The sequence below is a fragment of the Procambarus clarkii genome, chromosome 11 (assembly GCF_040958095.1).
Source record: "Procambarus clarkii isolate CNS0578487 chromosome 11, FALCON_Pclarkii_2.0, whole genome shotgun sequence".
Taxonomy (NCBI): Eukaryota; Metazoa; Arthropoda; class Malacostraca; order Decapoda; family Cambaridae; genus Procambarus; species Procambarus clarkii.
This window is the reverse complement of record NC_091160.1, coordinates 46,841,900-46,857,020: the sequence shown is the minus strand read 5'-3', so window position 1 is coordinate 46,857,020 and position 15,121 is coordinate 46,841,900. Positions and strand designations below refer to the sequence as shown.

Sequence of the window (15,121 nt, the reverse complement as noted above, 5' to 3'; positions counted from 1 at the left end):
ACCACGCCCTGCCCTGGTGACTCTCTATTACTCCCTTATCTATCCATATCTCAACTATGGTATTTGTGCTTGGGGCTCTACTACCCAAAATCACTTACGTCCTCTAATTACTCAACACAAAGCTGCTATTAGGACAATATCCAATTCTGGCCCCAGACATCACTCGGTACCCCTACTTAAATCTCTGAATATGTTAGACATTAAGTCACTGCACATTCTCTCATGTGTATTATACATATATAAAACGCTAAACTATAATGCCAATCCTGATCTCAAAAGCTTCATAGAAGGTTGTATCAGAACCCATGAGCATCACACCAGAAATAAATTCAGTTTTGATATTCCTAGAGTACGACTTAATCAAACTAGAAATGCTCTACAAATCAAGGGGCCCAGAATGTGGAATGACCTTTCCAACCATGTTAAAGACTGTACCTCTCTCAACCAGTTTAAGTTAAAAGCGAAGCTATACCTAATAAATTCCCTGTAACCTACCTTACCCTTCTATTGTCAACCAATGTCTGTTTTTTTCTTTAATGAGCGCTGTTTGTCGACATAATTGTATTTGTGCTGCTTTTTCATCTATGTTTTCATTTCTTGTTTTCATTCTACTCATTATGCTCAATTAGTATTAAGCTTGTCATTTAAGTTTATCATGCCCGAAACGCTTTGCGTAATAGTGGCTTTAGGCATTGTATGTACTAGCTATACCTATAAGTCAAACAATCCTTGTAAATATTTATTGTATGTATGTACCTTACCTAAATAAAATTGTATTGTATTGTATTGTTGTAGAGGGTTCAGTTCCTGAACCGATTACGTACCTCTGTAATCCTTTACACCACCGCCCACGGGATGGGTATGGGGTGCATAATAAAGAAAGAAATTGGAGCATCAAGTCAACGAGCTTTTATCTAGCATCGCATCCAGCATTTAATTAGTATAAAGTTTTAGTCTTTAATGTTTTTCCAGCCCTAAACGCTTTGCGTAATAGTGGTTTAAGGCATTGTATGTACTAGCTATATCTATAAATCAATCAATTTTTGTATCACCTCTTGTATGTATGTACTTTACCTGAATAAACATTTGAATTTTGAATTTTTGAATTTGAATTTTAATCATAATTGTATAATTGGTATAGAGAGTGTCTGTGTTAAATTATCATTAAGGGAAGGGGAATTTATTGTAGTTAATTTGTATGTATCCAGGAACTGCTTCGACGCTAACTATTTACCTGACTGCATTTATACTAATCCTTCACTGGTCATTGGGGACCTTAATGCTCGGCACACAAGCCTTGGGACAGTAGGTAGTATTAATACTAATGGGGTCAAGTGGTTACAGTTTCTACAAGATCATCCAGATACCTGTCTCTTGGGAAACAATGAACCAACTCACATCAGGGGAGGACGGCTTGACTATGCCTGCGTTTTAAACTCTCAGGGGATTATGGGGGAGGCTCGGGTTGTTCGGGAACTACTTAGTGACCACTTTGCCTTGAACGTTGAATTACCACTGGGGAAAAAACAAGTCCACTTTCAAAGGAAAAGGCTAAATATTAATAAAGATATGAAAAATTACTTTATTCAAAATATGGGAGATTGGTATCAACAATACACGCCGCTCTGCGTTGATAGTTTTTACGAGGACATGGTCGAGAACATAGAGAAATTAGTACAGAGGGAAAATAACGGGGGCAGGGGAAGCAAGACGCACGGACCTAAGAAATTTAAATATTCCAATGATCAGCAAGTCAAGGGATGGGAGAGAATGCTACGGAGTGCGCATAAAGCATGGTTAAAAAATGGAATGAGGGATGAAGAGAAAAATACAATGTTGGAAGTGGCTAGGGAATGCAGTCAGGTGAGGAAGGAGGCGCGGGACAGATACTGGCAAGAATTTGCTCAGTCCATTGGTAATACTAAGAACCTTAAAGACATATGGAGAGCAGTAAATAAAGTCAGGGGTTGTAAGACCAAATTCATTGCTCACTCAGATCCAGGGAAAGTTGCTAATGAGTATGGAGTATGGAGTATGAAAGTGCTGCTGGTATGGAGTCCTTACCTGCAGACACGAGAGTCACCATTGAGTCATGGGAAAATATTAGAAATGGAGTAACTTTATGTGCCTTAAATACAAGATCTATAACATGCACTGAGATAACCCACGATGAGCTACTGGATGCTATAAAAAGTGGCAGTTCCACTGCTCCGGGAAAAGATGGAGTAACGTATGACATACTTAATTATTTAGCCGGTATGAAACCTAATCCCTTACTTGATTTGTTTAATATGAGTTATAGAGAGGGAAAGTTACCAAGAAAATGGAAAGAGGCTGTCATCATTCCTATCCCTAAGTCAAACGGAGGCTACAGACCTGTCTCCTTAATATCCTGCTTTTGTAAAATGATGGAAAGGATTTTGTTAAATAGGCTACTCTACCTTGTAGGTGATAACATGTCCAGTAATCTCTTTGGTTTTATCAAAGGCAAAAGTACTGCGGATTGTCTCTTAAAGTGCTTGTCTAATGTGGATGACAATTGTAGAGTTTTTGTTGATCTACAAGGAGCGTTTGATAAAGCCAATGGGGAAGTAATCTTATACGAATTAGCCAATCTGGGAATAACAGGGAGATTGCTACACTGGATAAGGGATTATCTACAAGGCAGAAAAGGTCAGGTGTATTACCAGGGATACATGTCTGAGGAACGGAGGTTTCAGTTAGGTACCCCACAAGGGGGAGTATTAAGTCCCACCTTATTCAATGTATTAATGAACAGATTAGCATCAGAGATGTATCCTCCAGGGGTCACGACGATCATATATGCTGATGACATTCTTATACAAGGCACTTCTGGGAACAAAATTCAAGATGCTCTTAACATACTTGGTACAACCTGTCACAAGTTAGGCTTAGTTATAAATGCAGATAAAACCAAATACGAGTATAGGAAACGAAGAAATATAACACTTACTCTAATGGTGTGGAACTGAGCCGTGTACAGAAGTACAAGTATCTGGGCATGTATGTTGGATACACATGTGAGAGTAAAAATGCTGAAATAAATCATATCAGCACCTTATGTAAAGCCCGTCTGCATCCTCTAAAAGCACTGGCTTTTTCTGGTAAAGGTGTTGGGGTACCTATCTTGCGGATGTTATACATAAGCACTGTTCGATCCCTGATAGACTACGCAGCACCCGTATTGTCTTACACAGGCCAAGGCAGAATTCAAAAAATAGAGCTGATACAGAACGAGGCTATGAGGATTATTCTTGGATGTCAAAGAAATGCAATGATTGAAATAATGAGAATGGAATTAAATTTACAGAGTGTGTGTGATAGAGTCCGTGACATTAACACTAGAGTATCTATTCGTTTCATGCGGAGAAAAGGAGGGGATAAGCTGTTTGAGAGCGTTCAGACCTGCTTGAGTGACGTACACACTTCCAGGAAACTGAGGGAGACACGCTATACGAGAGGCTTAGCTCATGACCTCAGGGAATACGACGTACTTGACTGCTGTAAACCCTCTCGACAGTGTAATATGTCTGCTCCCTGGATAGTACAGAAAATAGACGTCGAAATTGTACCCCTCAAGGTGAAAAAGATTCATCATGAACCGGGACAATTACGGTGTTTGTATGGAAGCATGATATCTCGGTTACCAAGAGGCAACAGTTTACATGTATATTGCGACGGGTCGGTGGCGGAAGATGGCAGGGCAGGGTGTGGTGTCCTAATAAGGGATTATACGAAGTTTGGGACTGTGGACAGGATAATTGAACTCCGGCTTAGTAATTATATATCATCCACACAAGCTGAACTGCAGGCCATTCTGGCGTGTTTGGAGGAAGTACGTCATGACGACAAAAATGTTTTTGTATTTGTCGATAGCCGAGGAGCACTGGAGTCCTTAAACAGTCGAAACCCAGTCTTCATGTCTATAGTGGAGGACTGTAAGAGAAGAATAACTGAGATACAGCTGAAAGGTTATAGTGTGAAATTCATGTGGATTCCGTCTCATGTTGGAATAGTGCTCAACGAGGTGGCGGATGACTTGGCCAAACGTGCCACATCAAAACCACAAGTTGACATTGAATGTGAATTCACAATGAGACAAATAAGAAGCAAAATCAGAAATATTCAGGCACAGGCGGGAGTGGAGAGGAGAGAGATAATGTATGAGAGAAGTCAAACCATGCAACACTACATGTATGTGAGTCAAAACACCCATTTCACTTATGGTAAAAGGAGAAATGCTTGGAGTGACTCTGTGTACATGCGGCTCAGGCTTGGGTACAAATATTACTGGGAATATGGGATAGATGTTCATGGTAATGACACGAAGTGTAAACTATGTGGTATGTTAAGGTCTCACACCCTTGCCCATTATATTCTTGATTGTCCGTTGATTAATGTATATAGAAACACTGAGATAAGGACTGTTCCTGAACAAATAGCCTGGATGTGTCACAACGGAAAGGTTGATGATATTCTTGAGAGATATAAGAATTTTGCACCAAGATTGTAATATTTTGTTGAATTATCTGCAGGTGTCTTGCAAATTGTCTATACAGTATACCTAGGTCATAAAAGTATTTGTGTGTACGTCTGATACCATACTACTTGTGAAGGAGGAAATGTATATGTTTACCTCTCAGAATGTTTGGTAATATGTTTATTGTTTGTGATGTGTGTCTATGTATATATTAACACGTTGTACTGAATGGGGTGAGAATAGCTTGAGCTACCTCATCCCTTTGTGTGTATTTTACCTCAATAAACTTATTTCAATTTCAATTTCAATTTCAATTTCAATCATAATTGTGTGCCTTTGGGAAAATTACAGAAGTTTGAGGTGGACGCACGATAAAGAAACCCGGTTTTCTTTATCATCGCCACGGATAAAGAAAACGATGTTCAGCTATTAATAACGTGATTCGCTTAAGTCTACCATGCAGGAAGATTTTTTTTTTTATTTATATAATTTACAACTTTTCAATCAGATATTTGTGATTTTACGTTTTATTTTAAAGGAATAAAAAAATTATTTACAATATTTTTTATAATCTACATTTCTCAACAGAAATTTAAACAAAGTAGTAGATTTTTGCTAACCTTAAAAATTGTAATATATAAGACTGGAGTATTCAAATATATTTAAAAATTATTAATAACATTAGCGCTCATGAAATACATAATACATATATATGAAAGTATTGTCATAGCACGTAACAATTTTGGATACCTTATAGGTACTATAAACTGAACATAGTTGGTCGTGTTGACGTTAGCAAATGCACCTACTAGAAATCTTAAAGATAAAAGTGTGGACGAAAACTGTATGGCCGTGTTTATTAATTTCAAGGAACTTTATTTAGAAAAAGAAGTACATCTCAAAAGGAATAGCTTAAGCTATTTCTACCCTCGACTATATAAGGTCTTTCAAGGGGCTTACAAACCCATACACAACACAATTATTTATCATATTCCAATAGTAATCACGTGGCATACTATGAGATCTCTTATTGATTATGCTGCTCCTGTCATTTCTTGTTATTTATTTATTTATTTATGCATATACAAGAATGTACATAAGGAATGTGAGGATACAAATATGGTAATTACAGTCTTGTAAAGCCACTAGCACGCGCAGCGTCTCGGGCAGGTCCTTAATCTAAGAAAATTTTAAGGAGGTAAATACTTGCAAAAATTATAGACAAAAAAATGATAACAGATTACATGAAATGAAAAAAAAGATGATAGAAAATTGTAGGTACAGTATATTAAAGCACATAGGTAGCTGAGATTGATTGCAATGACAGCTTGAATGGTAGTTGACAAAAAATTGGTGGTCACAATACAGCATATGGCTAGCACATAAAAGAAGACAGCAATGAACACAATGATAAGGTTGTTTGATATTACATAAAAATTAGGAGATTGGGTAACACTAGGTACAGAGCAAATTTAAAGCTCAGTGTAGGAAACTAAGAAGATGAAGTTAGGTACTTTTTGGTTTTGCTTTTAAATAAGGCAAAAGTTTTACAGTTTTTAAATTCACTAGGGAGTGAGTTCCATAGACTAGGTCCCTTAATTTGCATAGAGTGTTTACACAGATTAAGCTTGACCCTGGGGATATCAAAGAGATATTTATTTCTGGTGTGGTGATAATGGGTCCTATTACATCTGTCCAGGGAGAGTTTCAGAGCATGGTTTGCATTTAAGAACAGGGTTTTGTAAATGTAGTTGACACAAGAGAATGTGTGGAGGGAGTTAATATTTAGCAAGTTTAGGGATTTAAACAAGGGAGCTGAGTGTTGTCTGAAAGCAGAGTTAGTTATTATTCTGATAGCAGATTTTTGCTGTGTGATGTTGGGCTTAAGGTGGTTTGCAGTGGTAGACCCCCATGCACAGATACCATAATTAAGATAGGGGTAGATTAGTGCATAATATAGTGAGAGGAGAGCAGAGTTAGGAACATAATATCTGATTTTGGAGAGTATACCAACTGTCTTAGAGACTTTCTTAGTTATGTGTTGAATGTGGGTGCTGAAGTTGAGTCTCTTGTCTAGGAATAGGCCAAGAAACTTGCCATCATTTTTATTACTGATGTTAATGTTGTCTATCTGTAGCTGAATTGCATTTGATGATTTGCTTCCAAATAAGATGTAGTAAGTCTTTTCGATGTTTAATGTTAGTTTGTTCGTTGACATCCATAAGTGGACTTTTTTTAATTCATTATCCACAACATTATTTAGTGTATGTGGGTTGAGGTTTGAATAGATAAGGGTAGTATCGTCAGCAAACAATATAGGTTTGAGAATATTAGAGACATTAGGCAGATCGTTTATATATATAAGAAATAGAAGAGGTCCTAAGATGCTGCCCTGTGGCACTCCAACGGTAATTGGTAGAGTGGAAGAAGTTGTATCATTGATGGTTACATATTGGTGTCTGTCACTAAGACAGGATCGGATGTAGGTAAAGTAAAGACTAAAGTTTTGGTAAAGGTAGACTAAACGAGTTGGAGAAAATACATTATGAAGCCATGAGAATAATCCCAAGATTATTTTTATGACCCAAGAAGTACTGTTACTAAGATAATGATGATATTGAAATTACAGTTAATTGGGGATAGAATTTCAAAGATAAATGAAGCTTCGGCGATTAGATTAATCCCCCCACAGTGCAGGCGATGAGTCACAATAACGTGGCTGAAGTATGTTGACCAGACCACACACTAGAAAGTGAAGGGACGACGACGTTTCGGTCCGTCCTGGACCATTCTCAAGACGATTGTTCACAATAGACTTGAGAATGTCAAGATTCTTCACAAAGGTCTAGGTTACCCAAATGTCGAACAAGGAAGTGTGGAATGGGGAGGAAAGGGAGTTGTCAGGTGACAACCCGTCTTCACACTAGGCTGGTTAAAGCCGCGGCCGTCCTCCCCAGACAACCCGTCCTCACACTATTTATTTATTTATTTATTTATTTATTTATTTATTTATTTATATATATACATGAAGGTACATTGGGTTTGTGAGAATACATTGGATAGTACAGTATTTACATTCTTGTAAAGCCACTAGTACGCGCAGCGTTTCGGGCAGGTCCTTAATTTAGCAGATAATTTTAAGTAGGTAATTTCAATCAGAATTGATAAATGATAAAGATACATTACAAGAGAAAAATGAGATGAGAGAGATAAGTAAGTATATTAAAGCATATTGTTATATTAAAGCTCTGATTGATTACATTGACAGCTTGATTAGTAATTTAAACAAGATTAATAGACACCATACAGCAGATTGACAGCACATATAAGACAGCAATGATCACAATGGTAAAGATGTTCAGATTGGGTACATAAAGATTGGGAGACTGGGTAGCAAAAGATACAGATAAACAAGATTTATAAACACCATACAACAGATTGGCAGCACATATAAGAAAACAGCAATGATCTCATTGGTAAAGATGTTCAAATTGGGAACATAAAGGTTGGGAGACTGGGTAGCAATAGATACAGTACAATTTTAAGGCAAAAAGTGAAAAACTATGAAGATGAAATTAGGTACTTTTTAGTATTGATTTTGAATGATGTAAAAGTTGGACAGCTTTTCAATTCAGTAGGGAGTGAGTTCCATAAACTGGGTCCCTTTATTTGCATAGAGTGTTTACACAGATTAAGTTTAACTCTGGGGATATCAAAGAGATATTTACTTCTGGTGTGGTGATAATGGGTCCTATTACAACTGTCCAGGAAGAGTTTCAGACAAGGATTTGCATTTAAGAACAGGGTTTTGTAAATGTAGTTGACACAAATAAATATGTTTATTCAAATATAAATATGTTTATTCAGGTAAGGTATATACATACAAGTGATGTTACATTAATGGATTACATTGATATATAGATAGAGCTAGTACATACAATGCCTAAAGCCACTATTACGCAATGCGTTTCGGGCAAGAAAAACATTACTATCTAGAACTTAATACTAATTGAGCATAAAGAATAAAAAGTGTTGAGAACAAATACAAATAAAGATAAAAAAAAAGGGGGGAACATGACTGAAAAAGCAGCACAAATACAATAGGTTGACAAACAGTGTTGATTAAAAAAAAAAATAACAGACATGGGTTGACAATAGAGGAGTGAGGTAGGTTACAGGGAATTTATTAGGTAGTGTTTAGTTTTTATCTTAAACTGGTTGAGAGAGGTACAGTCTTTAATATGGTTGGGAAGGTCATTCCACATTCTGGGCCCCTTGATTTGTAGAGCATTTCTAGTTTGATTAAGACGTACTCTAGGAATATCAAAACTGTATTTATTTCTGGTGTGGTGCTCATGGGTTCTGTTACAACCTTCTATGAAGCTTTTGAGATCAGGATTGGCATTATAGTTTAGCGTTTTATATATGTATAATACACATGAGAGAATGTGCAGTGACTTAATGTCTAATATATTCAGAGATTTGAGTAGGGGTACCGAGTGATGTCTAGGGCCAGAGTTGGATATTGTCCTAATAGCAGCTTTGTGTTGGGTAATTAGAGGACGTAAGTGATTTTGGGTAGTAGAGCCCCAAGCACAAATACCATAGTTGAGATATGGAGAGATAAGGGAGTAATAGAGAGTCACCAGGGCAGGGCGTGGTACATAATATCTGATCTTAGAAAGAATGCCCACAGTTTTTGAAACTTTTTTTGATATATTTAGAATGTGTCCCTGGAAATTCAGCTTGTGGTCAATGAGAATGCCAAGGAATTTGCCATCTAATTTGTTACAAATTTGGGTATTGTTTATTTTGAGACTTATTTGATTAGAGGATTTATTGCCAAACAGAATATAGAAAGTTTTGTCAATGTTAAGGGTGAGTTTGTTGGCAGTTAGCCAAAGATGGACTTTATTTAGCTCAGTATTTACTGTGGCATTTAGAGCAAGGGGGTCAGGACTGGAGTAAATGATGGTTGTGTCGTCAGCAAATAGAATTGGTTTGAGGTGGTGGGAGGCATTTGGAAGGTCATTAATGTAGATGAGCAAGAGGAGAGGGCCAAGTATGCTGCCCTGAGGAACACCAATGTTGATGGGTAGGGTGGGAGAAATTGTATTATTCACAGAAACATATTGGAGCCTGTCAGTAAGGTAGGATTTGAGGTATTGTAGGGAGTGTCCTCTGACTCCATAATGATGTAATTTAAGAAGAAGGTTTTGGTGGTTGACAAGAGAATTTGTGGAGTGAGATTATGTTTAGCATGTTTAGGGAGTTAAACAAGGGGGCTGTGTGTTGTCTGAAAGCAGAATTTGATATTATTCTGATAGCAGATTTTTGCTGGGTGATGATGGACTTGAGGTGGTTTACAGTGGTTGAACCCCATGCACAGATACCATAGTTGAGATAGGGGTAGATTAGTGCATAATATAGAGAGATGAGAGCAGAGTTAGGAACATAATATCTGATTTTGGAGAGTATACCAACTGTTTTAGAGACTTTCTTAGTTATGTGTTGTATGTGGATACTGAAATTGAGTCTCTTGTCTAGGAATATGCCAAGAAACTTTCCATCATTTTTATTGCTAATGTTTACATTGTCAATCTGAAGCTGAATTGCATTTGTAGATTTGCTTCCAAATAGGATGTAGTAGGTCTTTTCTATGTTAAGTGTTAGTTTGTTGGTTGACATCCATAAGTGGACTTTTTTTAGTTCATTATTAACAACATCATTTAGTGTATGTGGGTTGGGGTTGGAGTAAATGAGGGTAGTATCATCAGCAAACAAATAAATAAATAAATATAAATAAATATGTTTATTCAGGTAAGGTACATACATACAAGTGATGTGACATTAATGGATCAATATATAGATAGAGCTAGTACATACAATGCCTAAAGCCACTATTACGCAATGCGTTTCGGGCAGAAGTTTCAAAATAGGTTTCAGAATGTTAGAGACATTAAGTAGATCATTAATGTATATAAGAAATAGAAGAGGTCCCAAGATGCTGCCCTGTGGCACTCCAACGGTTATTGGTAGAATGAGAGAGATTATATTATTGATGGCTACACATTGGTGTCTATCACTAAGATAGGATTGGATATAGTCCAGTGCATGGCCTCGGATTCCATAATGATGGAGTTTACATAAGAGGTAATCGTGATTAACAGTATCAAAGGCCTTTCTCAGGTCAAGGAAGAGTCCAATTGGAAACTCATTTTTGTCAAGGGCTGAGTAAATTATATCAAGGAGACTAATAATTGCATCGTTGGTACTCTTTTGAGAGCGGAAGCCAAACTGACAGGGGCTAAGAATGTCGAATTTTACGAGATAGGAGTAGAGCTGTTTGTAGATAATTTTTTCAAATATTTTTGATAGTATGGGTAGGTTCGATATTGGTCTGTAGTTGTTTATGTCTGACGGATTACCTCCTTTATGAACTGGCGTTACTCTTGCTTTTTTAAGGATATCAGGGAATTAGGATAGCCAGAGATCCCCATTACAATGATATTGCCAAGAAAAAACTGAGCTCTGTGCTACTTTCAGGGGGAAACAGGAGAAGCAAAAAATGGCATCACAGAGCAGTCTGCTACCTTGAAGAGCTTCACCTGCTTGAGCAAGCCCGTGAGCTCCTGCCTGTAGAGAGGTTACCTCCCTGGGAGGATGACTCATGTAAGATCATCATCAATGAAATGGCAATGAAAAAATCCAACATGATACCACAAGAAATGAGGCACAAGTATCTCGAGGACATTTATAAAGAAGCCGGAGATGAACTAGATCAAATCTACACTGACGGGTCATCTAATCCTATCAATGGCAGGGCTGGTGCAGCATACACGGTAATCAAGGATAATACCTTCCAACGCAGAAATGAAGAAAAAGCACGTATTGAGAACTATGCCTCTTCAACGCAAGCAGAGCTAACTGCCATTGTTATGGCGTTAAGGTTTCTTGAACGGAACACTAATGGTGCAGTGATTTGCACCGATTCAAAAGCAGCACTGCAAAGCCTAAGTAAAAATCAGGCAGAAAATCTTGCAATAGTCGCTGAAATCAAGAGAGCTGTGAGAGTACTTACCAATCAGGGAAGAGTCATCAAGTTTCTGTGGATCCCCTCCCATGTTGGAATATGTGGGAATGAACGAGCAGATGTGCTGGCTGCTGAAGGCGCTGAAGGAGACCATATTGAATACTTCATACCCAAGACTCAACTACAAATTAGAGGTATTATCAGGCAACATCACCGTGACAAGGTAACTGAGGAAAGGAGGATAGAAGCACAAACCAGTGAATCTGTACGATGGTACAACATGGTTGCAGCTGGCAATCCCAATCAGTATGGCCGAAGAGGAGGACGACGAGTGAGAGAATCTGTAATAGCGAGAATCCGTCTTGGATACAAATATCCATGGAGATTTGGAATGGAAACAACAGTTGATCAGCGAAGTTGCAGAATCTGTGGTGAGAGTGATGGACACCGCCTTGACCACTATCTACGTGAATGTGAACACCTGAGAGACATTAGGAATAACTGTAGAATAATAAACCCCACATTGTTTGAGTTAGGAAAACACTATTTGTCAAATATTGATACTGTTCTTAAAAGATTTCCCCATTTTGCACCCGCAAGATAACGTAAGCTTTTAAGGGTTGATAAATGTTAATCTTCTTGTTTGAGGAGCTGTTCACTTGAGACAGTTAAGCAAGTCCCAGCTGTGTCTGGGTACAAGTGACAGGATGAACAACCCAGCGGGTTTTCTTCCTATTGGGGAGTGTTGTACATTCTGCTATGGCGGTATGTTCACTCACAAGATGAGTGGCGCTGCCCAATAAACTCGCCCCTCGGGGCAAAATTTAAAATTTAAATCAGGGAAGGTATGACACTCAAGGGATTTGTTGAACAGCAGAGCTATAGGTGACGCAAGGGCATGGGAGGCGCTCTTGTATACAATGGATGGGATTTCACTGATGTTCCCAGCTTTGGTTTTTAGTGAGTGTATGATGGACACAACATCTGACGGGCTGAGTGGTGAGAGGAGAAGAGAGTTTGGATAGCTGCCTGAGAGATATGTGTTGATATGTGTCTGAGTCTGTGGGATTTTACTTGCAAGGTTAACACCAATCGATGAAAAGAAGCTATTAATTCATTCGCCATTTCTAAGTCAGATGACAGTGTAAGGCCATCCTTAGAGAGTGTTATCTGGTTGTGGGAGTGTTGTTTAGCTCCCAGGATGTTAGAGATGGTATTCCATGTGCTTTTCATGTTGCCTTTTGCTTCTTTGAATCTAGTCTCATAATATGAAAGTTTTGCTTTTCTTATGATACTGGTAAGCACTGATGAGTACCTTTTAACTACTTCTATTGAAACTAGGCCACTCCTAAATTTCTTTTCGTATTCATGTTTTTTGTTGATTGATTTAATTATGCCACTTGTGAGCCACGGGTTATTTTTTCTTTTATCAGTTACTTGTTTGGTAAGGAGGGGACAGTGAGTGTTGTAGAGGCTTAGAGTTTTGGAGAGAAAGAGGTTAGTTGATGAGTTTATATCCTGTGAATTATTAAATTCAGATTCCCAGTTAATATTGTGAAGTGCATTAGAGAGATTGCCTAAAGCTGATTCACTATGTAGCCTGAATGAAAGTTTTTTGGTTTCTGGTGGTGATGTGTCAATGTTTGCTCTGAGGAAAGTAGGATAGTGGTCAGTTGTTCTGTCATAAATTACCCCAGATGTAAGGGGAGCTGTTATATTAGTCCATAGGTGATCCAGGGTAGTGGCAGATGTTTGAGTGACTCGGGTGGGCTTGGTGATTGTGGGGATTAGCATACAGGAGTGCATGCTGTTACGGAAATAGTCAACTTGAGGGTTGTTTTGAAGACCCAGGTCAATATTGAAATCACCTCCCAGAATGATGTGATTTTTGTTGAGATTGTTATTTATGATAAGATTCCTTACATTGTCAGAGAATAAAGCTATGTTGGTATTAGGAAATCTATAGAAGGCACCGATTATCAGGGAGGATTTAAGGGATTTACTGGAGAACTTGGCAAAGGTATATTCACAATAGTCGTCTCTATCACTAATGGCACTATTGCAAATGAAGGTATCTTTGTAATATATTGCTGTACCGCCACCTTTTTTATTAGGCCTGCAGTTATGAATGGCTTTATAACCAGCTAAATTGTAGAGTTGGGTATAGTCATTACTTAGCCAAGTTTCTGTTAAAATGATGAAAGATAATTTAGTACCTAGTGCTGTGAGTAGTGCATTTATATCATCAAAATGTTTACCAAGTGACCTAACATTTTGGTTGTAAACTGATAAGCAGGTGCTATTTAGGAGTTTGTTTTTTGCAAGATTTGCTGTGTAATACCTGCAATAATGATGATCAATGTGCTGATTTGTGTGGATATGGGACAGAAGATTTCGATCAGGATCAATATCAGTAAGCATATAGAGAAGATAATGTCACGATACAATAAGATAAGCAGTTACAGGAACAGATGAAAACTAAATCTGCTGTAAAATAGAAAGTAATTATAGCAAAACACAACAATATAATAATATAACAATACAATAAGAACTTACAAAGTATTGAGTCTGCTAAAATTAGCGAATAATTATGGCAAAACACAACAATAAATGCAAGTAAACAAAAGAATTGAAACAATTAGAGGTAGAATCAATTAGAACAATTAATCAAAACATTTGAATCTAATTAATTTGAATTAATTTAAAAAAAATTAATTTGAATCAATCAAAACAATTAGAGGATTATCTAGAGGTCACTAGATAGTCATGGAGGATACACAAGTTTGGCGGAGAGAACAAAAAATCAGTAGAGACTGTCAAGATATCAAGGATCATTACCAAACTCTAGCAAGTGTCAAATAGATAACACAAGCTATGTTATGTAAACAATGCAGACTTATAAATATATCCAAACAGTAAAGATACAGAATGAAACTTATGGTAGTACGATAATAAAGCAATATTGCAAAAAAAAAAAAACAATAATTATTTGTTATAGTTACCGGTCAATGCCCTTCTAGTCCCGAAATACTCTTACATCTTTTGCCTCAGCGCTGTGTCGCCGGTATCGCAAACTTTCTCAACATGGTAACTCTGGTTTCCCTTCAAAACGCATAAATCTTTCGCCTTTTACTAAAGATTTCCGTGGAGGGGAACAACTCAATGAGTCTTAAATAATTTTTTCTTGGCCCATTAAATTGGGCCTTATTATCCAAATTATCAAAATATTTAAACTTCACTCACTCAGTCCATAATTAAATAGATTCCATCTTGAGGTTATCATGAGAGGATTTCGGGGCTTAGCGTCCCCGCGGCCCGGTCGAACTCCCAGGTACCTATTTACTGCTAGGTGAACAGGATCATCAGGGTGAAAGAAACTGACTTGACTTCCTGGTTTTGACGCCAATACGGTGAAGTTTAGATTATATACTATAAACATTATAAGTACCATAACGGTACTTATTGGACGCATTGTTGAGTAGGCCTCGTAGCCTGGTGGATAGCGCGCAGGACTCGTAATTCTGTGGCGCGGGTTCGATTCCCGCACGAGGCAGAAACAAATGGGCAAAGTTTCTTTCACCCTGAAT

The 15,121-nt window shown here is 37.7% G+C and overlaps 1 non-coding gene across 1 annotated transcript; it reads left to right on the top strand.

The window, feature by feature from the left end:
• The first annotated feature begins 14,622 nt into the window (after nt 1–14,622).
• LOC123758564 (U5 spliceosomal RNA) lies at nt 14,623–14,739 on the top strand. Its single transcript, XR_006772906.1, has one exon. It is a non-coding gene; the product is annotated as a U5 spliceosomal RNA (small nuclear RNA).
• Nucleotides 14,740–15,121: the final 382 nt, after the last annotated feature.